Below are 10,082 nucleotides of genomic sequence, written 5' to 3' on the forward strand. Positions count from 1 at the left end.
TACTTGTACATGCGATGGTGATATAGCTCAGTGGAAGAGCGCTCGCTTTGCATGTGAGAAGTCCCGGGTTCAACCCCTGGTATCTCTATTTCGCGGTTTTAGTCTAAAAGTATTTAATTTTACGATGATCTCTAATTGTACATCCGAAGGGGATATAGCTCAGTGGAAGAACGTTGGCTTTTTGTGTGAGAAGTGCCGGGTTCGACCCCCAGTATCTCCATTTCGCGCCTTTTAGTCTAAAAGTATTTAATTTTGCGATGATCTCTACTTGTACATCCAAAGGGGATATAGCTCAGTGGAAGAGCGCTCGCTTTGCATGTGAGAAGTCCCGGGTTCAACCCCCGGTATCTCCATTTCGCGGTTTTAGTCTAAAAGTATTTAATTTAACGATGATCTCTACTTGTACATCCGATGGGGATATAGCTCAGTGGAAGAGCGCTCGCTTCGCATGTGAGAAGTACCGGGTTCGACCCCCGGTATCTCCAATTCGCGGTTTTAGTCTAAAAGTATTTAATTTAACGATGATCTCTACTTGTACACTCGTCGGGGATATAGCTCAGTGAAAGAGCGCTCGCTTCGCATGTGAGAAGTCCCGGGTTCAACCCCCGGTTTCTCCATTTCGCGGTTTTAGTCTAAAAGTATTTAATTTAACGATGATCTCTACTTGTACACTCGTCGGGGATATAGCTCAGTGAAAGAGCGCTCGCTTCGCATGTGAGAAGTCCCGGGTTCAACCCCCGGTTTCTCCATTTCGTCGGTTTTAGTCTAAAAGTATTTAATTTAACGATGATCTCTACTTGTGCATCCGAAGGGGATATAGCTCAGTGGAAGAGCGCTCGCTTTGCATGTGAGAAGTCCCGGGTTCGACCCCTGGTATCTCCATTTCGCGGTTTTAGTCTAAAAGTTTTTAATTTTACGATGATCTCTACTAGTACATCCGAAGGGGATATAGCTCAGTGGAAGAGCGCTCGCTTCGCATGTGAGAAGTCCCGGGTTCGAACCACGGTGTCTCCATTTCGCGGTTTTAGTCTAAAAGTATTTAATTTTACGATGATCTCTACTAGTACATCCGAAGGGGATATAGCTCAGTGGAAGAACGTTGGCTTTTTATGTGAGAAGTGCCAGGTTCGACCCCCGGTATCTCCATTTCGCGCCTTTTAGTCTAAAAGTATTTAATTTTGCGATGATCTCTACTTGTACATCCAAAGGGGATATAGCTCAGTGGAAGAGCGCTCGCTTTGCATGTGAGAAATCCCGGGTTCAACCCCCGGTATCTCCATTTCGCGGTTTTAGTCTAAAAGTATTTAATTTTACGATGATCTCTACTAGTACATCCGAATTGGATATAGCTCAGTGGAAGAGCGCTCGCTTCGCATGTGAGAAGTCCCGGGTTCGAACCCCGGTGTCTCCATTTCGCGGTTTTAGTCTAAAAGTATTTAATTTTACGATGATCTCTACTAGTACATCCGAAGGGGATATAGCTCAGTGGAAGAACGTTGGCTTTTTATGTGAGAAGTGCCAGGTTCGACCCCCGGTATCTCCATTTCGCGCCTTTTAGTCGAAAAGTATTTAATTTTGCGATGATCTCTACTTGTACATCCAAAGGGGATATGGCTCAGTTGAAGAGCGCTCGCTTTGCATGTGAGAAGTCCCGGGTTCAACCCCCGGTATCTCCATTTCGCGGCTTTAGTCAAAAAGTATTCAATTTTACGATGATCTCTACTTGTACATCCGAAGGGGATATAGCTCAGTGGAAGAGCGCTCGCTTCGCGTGTGAGAAGTACCGGGTTCGACCCCCGGTATCTCCATTTCGCGCTTTTTAGTCTAAAAGTATTTAATTTTGCGATGATCTCTACGTGTACATCCGAAGGGGATATAGCTCAGTTGAAGAGCGCTCGCTTTGCATGTGAGAAGTCCCGGGTTCAACCCCCGGTATCTCCATTTCGCGGCTTTAGTCAAAAAGTATTCAATTTTACGATGATCTCTACTTGCACATCCGAAGGGGATATAGCTCAGTGGAAAAGCGCTGGCTTTGCATGTGAGAAGTCCGGGGTTCGACCCCCGGTATCTCCATTTCGCGGTTTTAGTCTAAAAGTATTTAATTTTACGATGATGTCTACTTATACAATCGTAGGGGATATAGCTCAGTGGAAGAGCGCTCGCTTCGCATGTGAGAAGTCCCGGGTTCAACCCCCGGTATCTCCATTTCGCGGTTTTAGTCTAAAAGTATTTAATTTTACGATGATGTCTACTTATACAATCGTAGGGGATATAGCTCAGTGGAAGAGCGCTCGCTTCGCATGTGAGAAGTCCCGGGTTCAACCCCCGGTATCTCCATTTCGTCGGTTTTAGTCTAAAAGTATTTAATTTTACGATGATCTCTACTTGTACATGCGATGGTGATATAGCTCAGTGGAAGAGCGCTCGCTTTGCATGTGAGAAGTCCCGGGTTCAACCCCTGGTATCTCTATTTCGCGGTTTTAGTCTAAAAGTATTTAATTTTACGATGATCTCTAATTGTACATCCGAAGGGGATATAGCTCAGTGGAAGAACGTTGGCTTTTTGTGTGAGAAGTGCCGGGTTCGACCCCCAGTATCTCCATTTCGCGCCTTTTAGTCTAAAAGTATTTAATTTTGCGATGATCTCTACTTGTACATCCAAAGGGGATATAGCTCAGTGGAAGAGCGCTCGCTTTGCATGTGAGAAGTCCCGGGTTCAACCCCCGGTATCTCCATTTCGCGGTTTTAGTCTAAAAGTATTTAATTTAACGATGATCTCTACTTGTACATCCGATGGGGATATAGCTCAGTGGAAGAGCGCTCGCTTCGCATGTGAGAAGTACCGGGTTCGACCCCCGGTATCTCCAATTCGCGCTTTTTAGTCTAAAAGTATTTAATTTTGCGATGATCTCTACTTGTACATCCGAAGGGGATATAGCTCAGTGGAAGAGCGCTCGCTTTGCATGAGAGAAGTCCCGGGTTCGAACCCCGGTATCTCCATTTCGCGGTTTTAGTCTAAAAGTATTTAATTTTACGATGATCTCTACTAGTACATCCGAAGGGGATATAGCTCAGAGGAAGAGAGCTCGCTTCGCATGTGAAGTCCCGGGTTCAATCCCCGGTATCTCCATTTCGCGGTTTTAGTCTGAAAGTATTTAATTTAACGATGATCTCTACTTGTACATCCGATGGGGATATAGCTCAGTGGAAGAGCGCTCGCTTCGCATGTGAGAAGTACCGGGTTCAACCCCCGGTATCTCCATTTCGCGGTTTTAGTCTAAAAGTATTTAATTTAACGATGATCTCTACTCGTACACTCGTAGGGGATATAGCTCAGTGGAAGAGCGCTCGCTTCGCATGTGAGAAGTCCCGGGTTCAACCCCCGGTATCTCCATTTCGTCGGTTTTAGTCTAAAAGTATTTAATTTTACGATGATCTCTACTTGTACATCCGAAGGGGATATAGCTCAGTGGAAGAGCGCTCGCTTTGCATGTGAGAAGTACCGGGTTCGAACCCCGGTATCTCCATTTCGCGGTTCTAGTCTAAAAGTATTTAATTTTACGATGATCTCTACTAGTACATCCGAAGGGGATATAGCTCAGAGGAAGAGAGCTCGCTTCGCAAGTGAAGTCCCGGGTTCAACCCCCGGTATCTCCATTTCGCGGTTTTAGTCTAAAAGTATTTAATTTTACGATGATCTCTACTTGTACATCCGAAGGGGATATAGCTCAGTGGAAGAACGTTGGCTTTTTATGTGAGAAGTGCCGGGTTCGAACCCCAGTATCTCCATTTCGCGCCTTTTAGTCTAAAAGTATTTAATTTTGCGATGATCTCTACTTGTACATCCAAAGGGGATATAGCTCAGTGGAAGAGCGCTCGCTTTGCATGTGAGAAGTCCCGGGTTCAACCCCCGGTATCTCCATTTCGCGGTTTTAGTCTAAAAGTATTTAATTTAACGATGATCTCTACTTGTACACTCGTCGGGGATATAGCTCAGTGAAAGAGCGCTCGCTTCGCATGTGAGAAGTCCCGGGTTCAACCCCCGGTTTCTCCATTTCGTCGGTTTTAGTCTAAAAGTATTTAATTTAACGATAATCTCTACTTGTGCATCCGAAGGGGATATAGCTCAGTGGAAGAACGTTGGCTTTTTATGTGAGAAGTGCCAGGTTCGACCCCCGGTATCTCGATTTCGCGCCTTTTAGTCTAAAAGTATTTAATTTTGCGATGATCTCTACCTGTACATCCAAAGGGGATATAGCTCAGTGGAAGAGCGCTCGCTTTGCATGTGAGAAGTCCCGGGTTCAACCCCCGGTATCTCCATTTCGCGGTTTTAGTCTAAAAGTATTTAATTTTACGATGATCTCTACTAGTACATCCGAATTGGATATAGCTCAGTGGAAGAGCGCTCGCTTCGCATGTGAGAAGTCCCGGGTTCGAACCCCGGTGTCTCCATTTCGCGGTTTTAGTCTAAAAGTATTTAATTTTACGATGATCTCTACTAGTACATCCGAAGGGGATATAGCTCAGTGGAAGAGCGCTCGCTTCGCAAGTGAGAAGTCCCGGGTTCGAACCCCGGTGTCTACATTTCGCGGTTTTAGTCTAAAAGTATTTAATTTTACGATGATCTCTACTAGTACATCCGAAGGGGATATAGCTCAGTGGAAGAACGTTGGCTTTTTATGTGAGAAGTGCCAGGTTCGACCCCCGGTATCTCCATTTCGCGCCTTTTAGTCGAAAAGTATTTAATTTTGCGATGATCTCTACTTGTACATCCATAGGGGATATGGCTCAGTTGAAGAGCGCTCGCTTTGCATGTGAGAAGTCCCGGGTTCAACCCCCGGTATCTCCATTTCGCGGCTTTAGTCAAAAAGTATTCAATTTTACGATGATCTCTACTTGTACATCCGAAGGGGATATAGCTCAGTGGAAGAGCGCTCGCTTCGCATGTGAGAAGTACCGGGTTCGACCCCCGGTATCTCCATTTCGCGCTTTTTAGTCTAAAAGTATTTAATTTTGCGATGATCTCTACTTGTACATCCGAAGGGGATATAGCTCAGTTGAAGAGCGCTCGCTTTGCATGTGAGAAGTCCCGGGTTCAACCCCCGGTATCTCCATTTCGCGGCTTTAGTCAAAAAGTATTCAATTTTACGATGATCTCTACTTGCACATCCAAAGGGGATATAGCTCAGTGGAAGAGCGCTGGCTTTGCATGTGAGAAGTCCGGGGTTCGACCCCCGGTATCTCCATTTCGCGGTTTTAGTCTAAAAGTATTTAATTTTACGATGATGTCTACTTATACAATCGTAGGGGATATAGCTCAGTGGAAGAGCGCTCGCTTCGCATGTGAGAAGTCCCGGGTTCAACCCCCGGTATCTCCATTTCGCGGTTTAAGTCTAAAAGTATTTAATTTTACGATGATGTCTACTTATACAATCGTAGGGGATAAAGCTCAGTGGAAGAGCGCTCGCTTCGCATGTGAGAAGTCCCGGGTTCAACCCCCGGTATCTCCATTTCGTCGGTTTTAGTCTAAAAGTATTTAATTTTACGATGATCTCTACTTGTACATGCGAAGGTGATATAGCTCAGTGGAAGAGCGCTCGCTTTGCATGTGAGAAGTCCCGGGTTCGAACCCCGGTATCTCCATTTCGCGGTTTTAGTCTAAAAGTATTTAATTTTACGATGATCTCTACTAGTACATCCGAAGGGGATATAGCTCAGAGGAAGAGAGCTCGCTTCGCATGTGAAGTCCCGGGTTCAACCCCCGGTATCTCTATTTCGCGGTTTTAGTCTAAAAGTATTTAATTTTACGATGATCTCTACTTGTACATCCGAAGGGGATATAGCTCAGTGGAAGAACGTTGGCTTTTTGTGTGAGAAGTGCCGGGTTCGACCCCCAGTATCTCCATTTCGCGCCTTTTAGTCTAAAAGTATTTAATTTAACGATGATCTCTACTTGTACATCCGATGGGATATAGCTCAGTGGAAGAGCGCTCGCTTCGCATGTGAGAAGTACCGGGTTCGACCCCCGGTATCTCCATTTCGCGCTTTTTAGTCTAAAAGTATTTAATTTTGCGATGATCTCTACTTGTACATCCGAAGGGGATATAGCTCAGTGGAAGAGCGCTCGCTTCGCATGTGAGAAGTCCCGGGTTCAACCCCCGGTATCTCCATTTCGCGGTTTTAGTCTAAAAGTATTTAATTTAACGATGATCTCTACCTGTACATTCGTAGGGGATATAGCTCAGTGGAAGAGCGCTCGCTTCGCATGTGAGAAGTCCCGGGTTCAACCCCCGGTATCTCCATTTCGTCGGTTTTAGGCTAAAAGTATATAATTTTACGATGATCTCTACTTGTATATCCGAAGGGGATATAGCTCAGTGGAAGAGCGCTCGCTTTGCATGAGAGAAGTCCCGGGTTCGAACCCCGGTATCTCCATTTCGCGGTTTTAGTCTAAAAGTATTTAATTTTACGATGATCTCTACTAGTACATCCGAAGGGGATATAGCTCAGAGGAAGAGAGCTCGCTTCGCATGTGAAGTCCCGGGTTCAATCGCCGGTATCTCCATTTCGCGGTTTTAGTCTAAAAGTATTTAATTTTACGATGATCTCTACTTGTACATCCGAAGGGGATATAGCTCAGTGGAAGAACGTTGGCTTTTTATGTGAGAAGTGCCGGGTTCGACCCCCAGTATCTCCATTTCGCGCCTTTTAGTCTAAAAGTATTTAATTTTGCGATGATCTCTACTTGTACATCCAAAGGGGATATAGCTCAGTGGAAGAGCGCTCGCTTTGCATGTGAGAAGTCCCCGGTTCAACCCTCGGTATCTCCATTTCGCGGTTTTAGTCTAAAAGTATTTAATTTAACGATGATCTCTACTTGTACACTCGTCGGGGATATAGCTCAGTGGAAGAGCGCTCGCTTCACATGTGAGAAGTCCCGGGTTCAACCCCCGGTTTCTCCATTTCGTCGGTTTTAGTCTAAAAGTATTTAATTTAACGATGATCTCTACTTGTACATCCGAAGGGGATATAGCTCAGTGGAAGAGCGCTCGCTTTGCATGTGAGAAGTCCCGGGTGCGACCCCCGGTATCTCCATTTCGCGGTTTTAGTCTAAAAGTATTTAATTTTACGATGATCTCTACTAGTACATCCGAAGGGGATATAGCTCAGTGGAAGAGCGCTCGCTTTGCATGTGAGAAGTCCCGGGTTCGAACCCCGGTATCTCCATTTCGCGGTTTTAGTCTAAAAGTATTTAATTTTACGATGATCTCTACTAGTACATCCGAAGGGGATATAGCTCAGAGGAAGAGAGCTCGCTTCGCATGTGAAGTCCCGGGTTCAATCGCCGGTATCTCCATTTCGCGGTTTTAGTCTAAAAGTATTTAATTTTACGATGATCTCTACTTGTACATCCGAAGGGGATATAGCTCAGTGGAAGAACGTTGGCTTTTTATGTGAGAAGTGCCGGGTTCGACCCCCAGTATCTCCATTTCGCGCCTTTTAGTCTAAAAGTATTTAATTTTGCGATGATCTCTACTTGTACATCCAAAGGGGATATAGCTCAGTGGAAGAGCGCTCGCTTTGCATGTGAGAAGTCCCCGGTTCAACCCTCGGTATCTCCATTTCGCGGTTTTAGTCTAAAAGTATTTAATTTAACGATGATCTCTACTTGTACACTCGTCGGGGATATAGCTCAGTGGAAGAGCGCTCGCTTCACATGTGAGAAGTCCCGGGTTCAACCCCCGGTTTCTCCATTTCGTCGGTTTTAGTCTAAAAGTATTTAATTTAACGATGATCTCTACTTGTACATCCGAAGGGGATATAGCTCAGTGGAAGAGCGCTCGCTTTGCATGTGAGAAGTCCCGGGTGCGACCCCCGGTATCTCCATTTCGCGGTTTTAGTCTAAAAGTATTTAATTTTGCGATGATCTCTACTTGTACATCCGAAGGGGATATAGCTCAGTGGAAGAGCGCTCGCTTTGCATGTGAGAAGTCCCGGGTGCGACCCCCGGTATCTCCATTTCGCGGTTTTAGTCTAAAAGTATTTAATTTTACGATGATCTCTACTAGTACATCCGAAGGGGATATAGCTCAGTGGAAGAGCGCTCGCTTTGCATGTGAGAAGTCCCGGGTTCGAACCCCGGTATCTCCATTTCGCGGTTCTAGTCTAAAAGTATTTAATTTTACGATGATCTCTACTAGTACATCCGAAGGGGATATAGCTCAGAGGAAGAGAGCTCGCTTCGCAAGTGAAGTCCCGGGTTCAACCCCCGGTATCTCCATTTCGCGGTTTTAGTCTAAAAGTATTTAATTTTACGATGATCTCTACTTGTACATCCAAAGGGGATATAGCTCAGTGGAAGAGCGCTCGCTTTGCATCTGAGAAGTCCCGGGTTCAACCCCCGGTATCTCCATTTCGCGGTTTTAGTCTAAAAGTATTTAATTTAACGATGATCTCTACTTGTACACTCGTCGGGGATATAGCTCAGTGAAAGAGCGCTTGCTTCGCATGTGAGAAGTCCCGGGTTCAACCCCCGGTTTCTCCATTTCGTCGGTTTTAGTCTAAAAGTATTTAATTTAACGATGATCTCTACTTGTGCACCCGAAGGGGATATAGCTCAGTGGAAGAGCGCTCGCTTTGCATGTGAGAAGTCCCGGGTTCGACCCCTGGTATCTCCATTTCGCGGTTTTAGTCTAAAAGTTTTTAAATTTACGATGATCTCTACTAGTACATCCGAAGGGGATATAGGTCAGTGGAAGAGCGCTCGCTTCGCATGTGAGAAGTCCCGGGTTCGAACCCCGGTGTCTCCATTTCGCGGTTTTAGTCTAAAAGTATTTAATTTTACGATGATGTCTACTTATACAATCGTAGGGGATATAGCTCAGTGGAAGAGCGCTCGCTTCGCATGTGAGAAGTCCCGGGTTCAACCCCCTGTATCTCCATTTCGCGGTTTTAGTCTAAAAGTATTTAATTTTACGATTATGTCTACTTATACAATCGTAGGGGATATAGCTCAGTGGAAGAGCGCTCGCTTCGCATGTGAGAAGTCCCGGGTTCAACCCCCGGTATCTCCATTTCGTCGGTTTTAGTCTAAAAGTATTTAATTTTACGATGATCTCTACTTGTACATGCGAAGGTGATATAGCTCAGTGGAAGAGCGCTCGCTTTGCATGTGAGAAGTCCCGGGTTCGAACCCCGGTATCTCCATTTCGCGGTTTTAGTCTAAAAGTATTTAATTTTACGATGATCTCTACTAGTACATCCGAAGGGGATATAGCTCAGAGGAAGAGAGCTCGCTTCGCATGTGAAGTCCCGGGTTCAACCCCCGGTATCTCTATTTCGCGGTTTTAGTCTAAAAGTATTTAATTTTACGATGATCTCTACTTGTACATCCGAAGGGGATATAGCTCAGTGGAAGAACGTTGGCTTTTTGTGTGAGAAGTGCCGGGTTCGACCCCCAGTATCTCCATTTCGCGCCTTTTAGTCTAAAAGTATTTAATTTAACGATGATCTCTACTTGTACATCCGATGGGGATATAGCTCAGTGGAAGAGCGCTCGCTTCGCATGTGAGAAGTACCGGGTTCGACCCCCGGTATCTCCATTTCGCGCTTTTTAGTCTAAAAGTATTTAATTTTGCGATGATCTCTACTTGTACATCCGAAGGGGATATAGCTCAGTGGAAGAGCGCTCGCTTCGCATGTGAGAAGTCCCGGGTTCAACCCCCGGTATCTCCATTTCGCGGTTTTAGTCTAAAAGTATTTAATTTAACGATGATCTCTACCTGTACATTCGTAGGGGATATAGCTCAGTGGAAGAGCGCTCGCTTCGCATGTGAGAAGTCCCGGGTTCAACCCCCGGTATCTCCATTTCGTCGGTTTTAGGCTAAAAGTATATAATTTTACGATGATCTCTACTTGTATATCCGAAGGGGATATAGCTCAGTGGAAGAGCGCTCGCTTTGCATGAGAGAAGTCCCGGGTTCGAACCCCGGTATCTCCATTTCGCGGTTTTAGTCTAAAAGTATTTAATTTTACGATGATCTCTACTAGTACATCCGAAGGGGATATAGCTCAGAGGAAGA

The 10,082-nt window shown here is 45.3% G+C and overlaps 51 non-coding genes across 51 annotated transcripts; all 51 read left to right on the forward strand.

Moving 5' to 3' along the window:
• Positions 1-281: 281 nt before the first annotated feature.
• TRNAA-UGC (transfer RNA alanine (anticodon UGC)) lies at positions 282-353 on the forward strand. The gene has a single exon. It is a non-coding gene; the product is annotated as a tRNA-Ala (tRNA).
• A 60-nt stretch (positions 354-413) lies between these two features.
• TRNAA-CGC (transfer RNA alanine (anticodon CGC)) lies at positions 414-485 on the forward strand. The gene has a single exon. It is a non-coding gene; the product is annotated as a tRNA-Ala (tRNA).
• Positions 486-545: 60 nt separating this feature from the next.
• On the forward strand, positions 546-617 carry TRNAA-CGC (transfer RNA alanine (anticodon CGC)). The gene has a single exon. It is a non-coding gene; the product is annotated as a tRNA-Ala (tRNA).
• Positions 618-677: 60 nt separating this feature from the next.
• TRNAA-CGC (transfer RNA alanine (anticodon CGC)) lies at positions 678-749 on the forward strand. The gene has a single exon. It is a non-coding gene; the product is annotated as a tRNA-Ala (tRNA).
• A 61-nt stretch (positions 750-810) lies between these two features.
• Positions 811-882, forward strand: TRNAA-UGC (transfer RNA alanine (anticodon UGC)). Its single transcript has one exon. It is a non-coding gene; the product is annotated as a tRNA-Ala (tRNA).
• Positions 883-942: 60 nt separating this feature from the next.
• On the forward strand, positions 943-1,014 carry TRNAA-CGC (transfer RNA alanine (anticodon CGC)). Its single transcript has one exon. It is a non-coding gene; the product is annotated as a tRNA-Ala (tRNA).
• A 193-nt stretch (positions 1,015-1,207) lies between these two features.
• Positions 1,208-1,279, forward strand: TRNAA-UGC (transfer RNA alanine (anticodon UGC)). Its single transcript has one exon. It is a non-coding gene; the product is annotated as a tRNA-Ala (tRNA).
• A 62-nt stretch (positions 1,280-1,341) lies between these two features.
• Positions 1,342-1,411, forward strand: TRNAA-CGC (transfer RNA alanine (anticodon CGC)). Its single transcript has one exon. It is a non-coding gene; the product is annotated as a tRNA-Ala (tRNA).
• A 193-nt stretch (positions 1,412-1,604) lies between these two features.
• Positions 1,605-1,676, forward strand: TRNAA-UGC (transfer RNA alanine (anticodon UGC)). Its single transcript has one exon. It is a non-coding gene; the product is annotated as a tRNA-Ala (tRNA).
• Positions 1,677-1,736: 60 nt separating this feature from the next.
• Positions 1,737-1,808, forward strand: TRNAA-CGC (transfer RNA alanine (anticodon CGC)). Its single transcript has one exon. It is a non-coding gene; the product is annotated as a tRNA-Ala (tRNA).
• A 61-nt stretch (positions 1,809-1,869) lies between these two features.
• On the forward strand, positions 1,870-1,941 carry TRNAA-UGC (transfer RNA alanine (anticodon UGC)). The gene has a single exon. It is a non-coding gene; the product is annotated as a tRNA-Ala (tRNA).
• Positions 1,942-2,133: 192 nt separating this feature from the next.
• On the forward strand, positions 2,134-2,205 carry TRNAA-CGC (transfer RNA alanine (anticodon CGC)). The gene has a single exon. It is a non-coding gene; the product is annotated as a tRNA-Ala (tRNA).
• A 60-nt stretch (positions 2,206-2,265) lies between these two features.
• On the forward strand, positions 2,266-2,337 carry TRNAA-CGC (transfer RNA alanine (anticodon CGC)). The gene has a single exon. It is a non-coding gene; the product is annotated as a tRNA-Ala (tRNA).
• A 326-nt stretch (positions 2,338-2,663) lies between these two features.
• On the forward strand, positions 2,664-2,735 carry TRNAA-UGC (transfer RNA alanine (anticodon UGC)). The gene has a single exon. It is a non-coding gene; the product is annotated as a tRNA-Ala (tRNA).
• Positions 2,736-2,795: 60 nt separating this feature from the next.
• TRNAA-CGC (transfer RNA alanine (anticodon CGC)) lies at positions 2,796-2,867 on the forward strand. The gene has a single exon. It is a non-coding gene; the product is annotated as a tRNA-Ala (tRNA).
• Positions 2,868-2,928: 61 nt separating this feature from the next.
• TRNAA-UGC (transfer RNA alanine (anticodon UGC)) lies at positions 2,929-3,000 on the forward strand. The gene has a single exon. It is a non-coding gene; the product is annotated as a tRNA-Ala (tRNA).
• A 190-nt stretch (positions 3,001-3,190) lies between these two features.
• Positions 3,191-3,262, forward strand: TRNAA-CGC (transfer RNA alanine (anticodon CGC)). Its single transcript has one exon. It is a non-coding gene; the product is annotated as a tRNA-Ala (tRNA).
• A 60-nt stretch (positions 3,263-3,322) lies between these two features.
• TRNAA-CGC (transfer RNA alanine (anticodon CGC)) lies at positions 3,323-3,394 on the forward strand. The gene has a single exon. It is a non-coding gene; the product is annotated as a tRNA-Ala (tRNA).
• A 61-nt stretch (positions 3,395-3,455) lies between these two features.
• On the forward strand, positions 3,456-3,527 carry TRNAA-UGC (transfer RNA alanine (anticodon UGC)). The gene has a single exon. It is a non-coding gene; the product is annotated as a tRNA-Ala (tRNA).
• Positions 3,528-3,850: 323 nt separating this feature from the next.
• TRNAA-UGC (transfer RNA alanine (anticodon UGC)) lies at positions 3,851-3,922 on the forward strand. Its single transcript has one exon. It is a non-coding gene; the product is annotated as a tRNA-Ala (tRNA).
• Positions 3,923-3,982: 60 nt separating this feature from the next.
• Positions 3,983-4,054, forward strand: TRNAA-CGC (transfer RNA alanine (anticodon CGC)). The gene has a single exon. It is a non-coding gene; the product is annotated as a tRNA-Ala (tRNA).
• Positions 4,055-4,248: 194 nt separating this feature from the next.
• Positions 4,249-4,320, forward strand: TRNAA-UGC (transfer RNA alanine (anticodon UGC)). The gene has a single exon. It is a non-coding gene; the product is annotated as a tRNA-Ala (tRNA).
• A 62-nt stretch (positions 4,321-4,382) lies between these two features.
• Positions 4,383-4,452, forward strand: TRNAA-CGC (transfer RNA alanine (anticodon CGC)). The gene has a single exon. It is a non-coding gene; the product is annotated as a tRNA-Ala (tRNA).
• Positions 4,453-4,512: 60 nt separating this feature from the next.
• Positions 4,513-4,584, forward strand: TRNAA-CGC (transfer RNA alanine (anticodon CGC)). The gene has a single exon. It is a non-coding gene; the product is annotated as a tRNA-Ala (tRNA).
• A 193-nt stretch (positions 4,585-4,777) lies between these two features.
• Positions 4,778-4,849, forward strand: TRNAA-UGC (transfer RNA alanine (anticodon UGC)). Its single transcript has one exon. It is a non-coding gene; the product is annotated as a tRNA-Ala (tRNA).
• A 60-nt stretch (positions 4,850-4,909) lies between these two features.
• Positions 4,910-4,981, forward strand: TRNAA-CGC (transfer RNA alanine (anticodon CGC)). Its single transcript has one exon. It is a non-coding gene; the product is annotated as a tRNA-Ala (tRNA).
• A 61-nt stretch (positions 4,982-5,042) lies between these two features.
• TRNAA-UGC (transfer RNA alanine (anticodon UGC)) lies at positions 5,043-5,114 on the forward strand. Its single transcript has one exon. It is a non-coding gene; the product is annotated as a tRNA-Ala (tRNA).
• A 60-nt stretch (positions 5,115-5,174) lies between these two features.
• On the forward strand, positions 5,175-5,246 carry TRNAA-UGC (transfer RNA alanine (anticodon UGC)). The gene has a single exon. It is a non-coding gene; the product is annotated as a tRNA-Ala (tRNA).
• A 60-nt stretch (positions 5,247-5,306) lies between these two features.
• TRNAA-CGC (transfer RNA alanine (anticodon CGC)) lies at positions 5,307-5,378 on the forward strand. Its single transcript has one exon. It is a non-coding gene; the product is annotated as a tRNA-Ala (tRNA).
• A 60-nt stretch (positions 5,379-5,438) lies between these two features.
• TRNAA-CGC (transfer RNA alanine (anticodon CGC)) lies at positions 5,439-5,510 on the forward strand. Its single transcript has one exon. It is a non-coding gene; the product is annotated as a tRNA-Ala (tRNA).
• Positions 5,511-5,571: 61 nt separating this feature from the next.
• TRNAA-UGC (transfer RNA alanine (anticodon UGC)) lies at positions 5,572-5,643 on the forward strand. The gene has a single exon. It is a non-coding gene; the product is annotated as a tRNA-Ala (tRNA).
• A 455-nt stretch (positions 5,644-6,098) lies between these two features.
• TRNAA-CGC (transfer RNA alanine (anticodon CGC)) lies at positions 6,099-6,170 on the forward strand. The gene has a single exon. It is a non-coding gene; the product is annotated as a tRNA-Ala (tRNA).
• A 60-nt stretch (positions 6,171-6,230) lies between these two features.
• TRNAA-CGC (transfer RNA alanine (anticodon CGC)) lies at positions 6,231-6,302 on the forward strand. Its single transcript has one exon. It is a non-coding gene; the product is annotated as a tRNA-Ala (tRNA).
• A 61-nt stretch (positions 6,303-6,363) lies between these two features.
• On the forward strand, positions 6,364-6,435 carry TRNAA-UGC (transfer RNA alanine (anticodon UGC)). The gene has a single exon. It is a non-coding gene; the product is annotated as a tRNA-Ala (tRNA).
• A 455-nt stretch (positions 6,436-6,890) lies between these two features.
• On the forward strand, positions 6,891-6,962 carry TRNAV-CAC (transfer RNA valine (anticodon CAC)). The gene has a single exon. It is a non-coding gene; the product is annotated as a tRNA-Val (tRNA).
• Positions 6,963-7,023: 61 nt separating this feature from the next.
• TRNAA-UGC (transfer RNA alanine (anticodon UGC)) lies at positions 7,024-7,095 on the forward strand. Its single transcript has one exon. It is a non-coding gene; the product is annotated as a tRNA-Ala (tRNA).
• Positions 7,096-7,155: 60 nt separating this feature from the next.
• TRNAA-UGC (transfer RNA alanine (anticodon UGC)) lies at positions 7,156-7,227 on the forward strand. Its single transcript has one exon. It is a non-coding gene; the product is annotated as a tRNA-Ala (tRNA).
• A 455-nt stretch (positions 7,228-7,682) lies between these two features.
• Positions 7,683-7,754, forward strand: TRNAV-CAC (transfer RNA valine (anticodon CAC)). Its single transcript has one exon. It is a non-coding gene; the product is annotated as a tRNA-Val (tRNA).
• Positions 7,755-7,815: 61 nt separating this feature from the next.
• Positions 7,816-7,887, forward strand: TRNAA-UGC (transfer RNA alanine (anticodon UGC)). Its single transcript has one exon. It is a non-coding gene; the product is annotated as a tRNA-Ala (tRNA).
• A 60-nt stretch (positions 7,888-7,947) lies between these two features.
• Positions 7,948-8,019, forward strand: TRNAA-UGC (transfer RNA alanine (anticodon UGC)). Its single transcript has one exon. It is a non-coding gene; the product is annotated as a tRNA-Ala (tRNA).
• A 60-nt stretch (positions 8,020-8,079) lies between these two features.
• TRNAA-UGC (transfer RNA alanine (anticodon UGC)) lies at positions 8,080-8,151 on the forward strand. Its single transcript has one exon. It is a non-coding gene; the product is annotated as a tRNA-Ala (tRNA).
• A 190-nt stretch (positions 8,152-8,341) lies between these two features.
• On the forward strand, positions 8,342-8,413 carry TRNAA-UGC (transfer RNA alanine (anticodon UGC)). The gene has a single exon. It is a non-coding gene; the product is annotated as a tRNA-Ala (tRNA).
• A 193-nt stretch (positions 8,414-8,606) lies between these two features.
• TRNAA-UGC (transfer RNA alanine (anticodon UGC)) lies at positions 8,607-8,678 on the forward strand. Its single transcript has one exon. It is a non-coding gene; the product is annotated as a tRNA-Ala (tRNA).
• Positions 8,679-8,738: 60 nt separating this feature from the next.
• Positions 8,739-8,810, forward strand: TRNAA-CGC (transfer RNA alanine (anticodon CGC)). Its single transcript has one exon. It is a non-coding gene; the product is annotated as a tRNA-Ala (tRNA).
• A 60-nt stretch (positions 8,811-8,870) lies between these two features.
• TRNAA-CGC (transfer RNA alanine (anticodon CGC)) lies at positions 8,871-8,942 on the forward strand. Its single transcript has one exon. It is a non-coding gene; the product is annotated as a tRNA-Ala (tRNA).
• Positions 8,943-9,002: 60 nt separating this feature from the next.
• Positions 9,003-9,074, forward strand: TRNAA-CGC (transfer RNA alanine (anticodon CGC)). The gene has a single exon. It is a non-coding gene; the product is annotated as a tRNA-Ala (tRNA).
• Positions 9,075-9,135: 61 nt separating this feature from the next.
• TRNAA-UGC (transfer RNA alanine (anticodon UGC)) lies at positions 9,136-9,207 on the forward strand. Its single transcript has one exon. It is a non-coding gene; the product is annotated as a tRNA-Ala (tRNA).
• A 323-nt stretch (positions 9,208-9,530) lies between these two features.
• On the forward strand, positions 9,531-9,602 carry TRNAA-CGC (transfer RNA alanine (anticodon CGC)). Its single transcript has one exon. It is a non-coding gene; the product is annotated as a tRNA-Ala (tRNA).
• Positions 9,603-9,663: 61 nt separating this feature from the next.
• TRNAA-CGC (transfer RNA alanine (anticodon CGC)) lies at positions 9,664-9,735 on the forward strand. Its single transcript has one exon. It is a non-coding gene; the product is annotated as a tRNA-Ala (tRNA).
• A 60-nt stretch (positions 9,736-9,795) lies between these two features.
• Positions 9,796-9,867, forward strand: TRNAA-CGC (transfer RNA alanine (anticodon CGC)). The gene has a single exon. It is a non-coding gene; the product is annotated as a tRNA-Ala (tRNA).
• A 61-nt stretch (positions 9,868-9,928) lies between these two features.
• Positions 9,929-10,000, forward strand: TRNAA-UGC (transfer RNA alanine (anticodon UGC)). The gene has a single exon. It is a non-coding gene; the product is annotated as a tRNA-Ala (tRNA).
• The last annotated feature ends 82 nt before the right edge of the window (positions 10,001-10,082 follow it).

Source organism: Phalangium opilio, unplaced genomic scaffold (assembly GCF_054372755.1).
Source record: "Phalangium opilio isolate 3A_F unplaced genomic scaffold, DU_Popi_V2 ptg000031l_1, whole genome shotgun sequence".
In the NCBI taxonomy this organism is placed as follows: Eukaryota; Metazoa; Arthropoda; class Arachnida; order Opiliones; family Phalangiidae; genus Phalangium; species Phalangium opilio.